This window comes from Microcebus murinus, chromosome 10 (assembly GCF_040939455.1).
Source record: "Microcebus murinus isolate Inina chromosome 10, M.murinus_Inina_mat1.0, whole genome shotgun sequence".
Lineage (NCBI taxonomy): Eukaryota > Metazoa > Chordata > Mammalia > Primates > Cheirogaleidae > Microcebus > Microcebus murinus.
In genome coordinates this window covers 89,258,427-89,260,999 of record NC_134113.1, presented here as the reverse complement: position 1 = coordinate 89,260,999, position 2,573 = coordinate 89,258,427, and the positions used below count along the sequence as shown (strand labels likewise).

The 2,573-nt window shown below is 52.2% G+C and overlaps 1 pseudogene; it reads left to right on the top strand.

The window, feature by feature from the left end:
• The first annotated feature begins 929 nt into the window (after nucleotides 1–929).
• LOC105876713 (serine/arginine-rich splicing factor 2-like) lies at nucleotides 930–1,532 on the top strand (annotated as a pseudogene).
• The last annotated feature ends 1,041 nt before the right edge of the window (nucleotides 1,533–2,573 follow it).

Here is a 2,573-nt window from a genome sequence, read left to right as displayed (position 1 = left end):
TAAGAGAACAAAACTGGGTATCTACCAGAGATACGCAATAAAAATATTTATGATTACTGAAGGTTTAGGAGGCCCAATAAATTAATACCCATCTCCCCGCATAGCTCTGATGGAACCACTAAGACTGGAGAGTTGGACAGATGGAGATAAAATACCAGCTTCAGTACTGAAAGAAAGCTGGGCTGAATGACATGGCTTAGGTGTGTAGCAAAAGGGACTCGATACATCTTTCTCTGAATTATAGAGGCGTGCCTAGACTGGCACAACTGGACAATTGCAGGTGCTTTAAGCCACAGCAGAGAGTAGAACAAAAGGCATGCTCTTTGAAGGCAGGCGCTCCTTAGTCTTTTCTTTCTTGCTCTTTCTGCAGCATTTAAAACAATCGAGTACAAAACCCTTTTGCTCTTGGCTTCTAGGACACCAAACTGTCCCGGTTATCCTCCGACCACCCTGGCTTCTCCTGCTGGTTGTCTTCGCTGGTTCTTCCTCTTCTCCCTGAACTGAATGTTGAAATGCTGCAGGGTTCACCCTCCCCTTCCTTCCTCCACCACACTCACCTTTTTAATGATCTCCTGTTTCCTGTCTTTAAATATGAAATATATGCTAATGACTCCCAAATTTACGTCTCCACCTGGTACTTCTCCCTGAATTCCTGACAAGTATATCCAACTGCCTAGTCAACATTCCCACTTGCATGTCCAACTGGACGTGGGGTTTAGCAGATCCAAACCCAACTCCCGCAGCTGTTGCCCAGGCGCGCCGGGCCCGTAGCTTGCGCGGTGTCTTGGCCCGCCCGGCCTTCCCGAGCGCTCCCACGCGGAAGGCTACCGCCAGAGAAGAGGCGCGCGCCGCACCGCCCGAAGCTGAGGAAGCCAGCGGCAGCTCCCGGGCCGGGCCGCCACTCAGAGGCGTGAGCACGGCCGCCCCCTCCCGACGTGGAGGGCATGGCCTCCCTCAAGGCGGACAACCCGACCTACCGCGCCGCGCCCCACGCGCTCAGGCGCGTCTCCGAGAGTACGGGCGTGTCGGCGACGTCTACATCTCGCGGGACCGCTACACCAAGGAGTCTCGCGGCTTCGCCTTTGTCCGCTTCTGCGACAAGCACGACGCCGAGGACGCCATGAAACGCCATGGACGCCATGGATGGGGCCGTGCTGGACGGCCGCGAGCTGCGGGTGCAGATGGCGCGCTACGGCCGCCCCCGGGTTTCGCACCACAGCCACAGGGGCCCGCCACCCCAGAGGTACAGGGGCGGCGGCTACGGACGCCGCAGCCGATCCCGGAGTCGCAGTCGTTCCAGGTCCCGCAGCCGGTGGCGCCACCGCCGCTCGAAGTCTCCATCCCGCGCTCGCTCTCGCTCCAGGACGTCCAAGTCCAAGTCTTCGTCGGTGTCCAGGTCTCTCGCTCGCGGTCCAGGTCCCGCCCTAGGGTCCAGGAGTCCTCCCCCCGTGTCCAAGGGGAAATCCACGTTCAGGTCGCGATCCAAGAGTCCCCCCAAGTCACCTGAAGAGGAAGGAGCCGTGTCCTCTTAAGAGCGAGATGTATCGGCGAGCAACGTAATGGCGGACTTGGGGAAAAGGACCGCATTCTCAGTCCGTCAAAGAAGAGTCCTTGGAACAAGCAACTGGCTATTGAAAAGGTTATTGTGTGACATTTGTCTAGCTTTTTACTTGTTTTAAGCTTTGCCTCAGGTGGCAAACTTCATTTTATGTGTCATTTTGTTGCTGTTATTCAAATTTCTTATAATTTAGAGAGGTGAACGACTTCAGATTTCATTATTGGATTTGAATATTTTAGGTAAAGTTTCATTTTTGTTACATAGTGCTGACTTTTTTTTTTTTTTTTTTTTTTTTTTTTTTTGAGACAGTGTCTCACTTTGTTGCCCGGCTAGAGTGAGTGCCATGGTGTCAGCCTGGCTCACAGCAACCTCAAACTCCTGGGCTCAAGCCTGCCTCAACCTCCCAATTAGCTGGGACTACAGGCATGCGCCACCATGCCCGGCTAATTTTTTCTGTATATACTAGTTGCCAATTAATTTCTTTCTATTTTTGGTAGAGACGGGTCTCGCTCTTGCTCAGGTTGGTTTCGAACTCCGAGCTCAAACGATCCACCCGCCTCGGCCTTCCAGAGAGCTAGGATTACAGGCGTGAGCACCGCGCCCGGCCGACTTTTTTTGTTTGAAGTTAAACTGATTGGTAACCTAAAAAAACAAAAACAAACAAACAAAAAAACGAACCCAACTCCTGATCTCCCCTTCCCATCCCACTGCCCCTCAGTCTTCCCCTTCTCTGGTCTTGCAGTTGCTAGGCCAAAAGAATCAACATTTGATTCCTCTTTCTCTCACACCTCACATTCAATTCATCTGCAAATCCTGTGGGCTCTGCCTTCAAAGTAAGTTAAGAATCCTACCACTTCTCCTCACCTCCAGTGCCAGCACCCTAGTCCAAGCCATCATGGATTCTTGCTTGGATCATTGCAGTAGCCAAAAGCTATTCACCACCTCCACAGTCTGTTCTCAGAATAACGAAGTGAGCCCAAGGGACCCTTTTAATATCTAAGTTGAATCAACACTT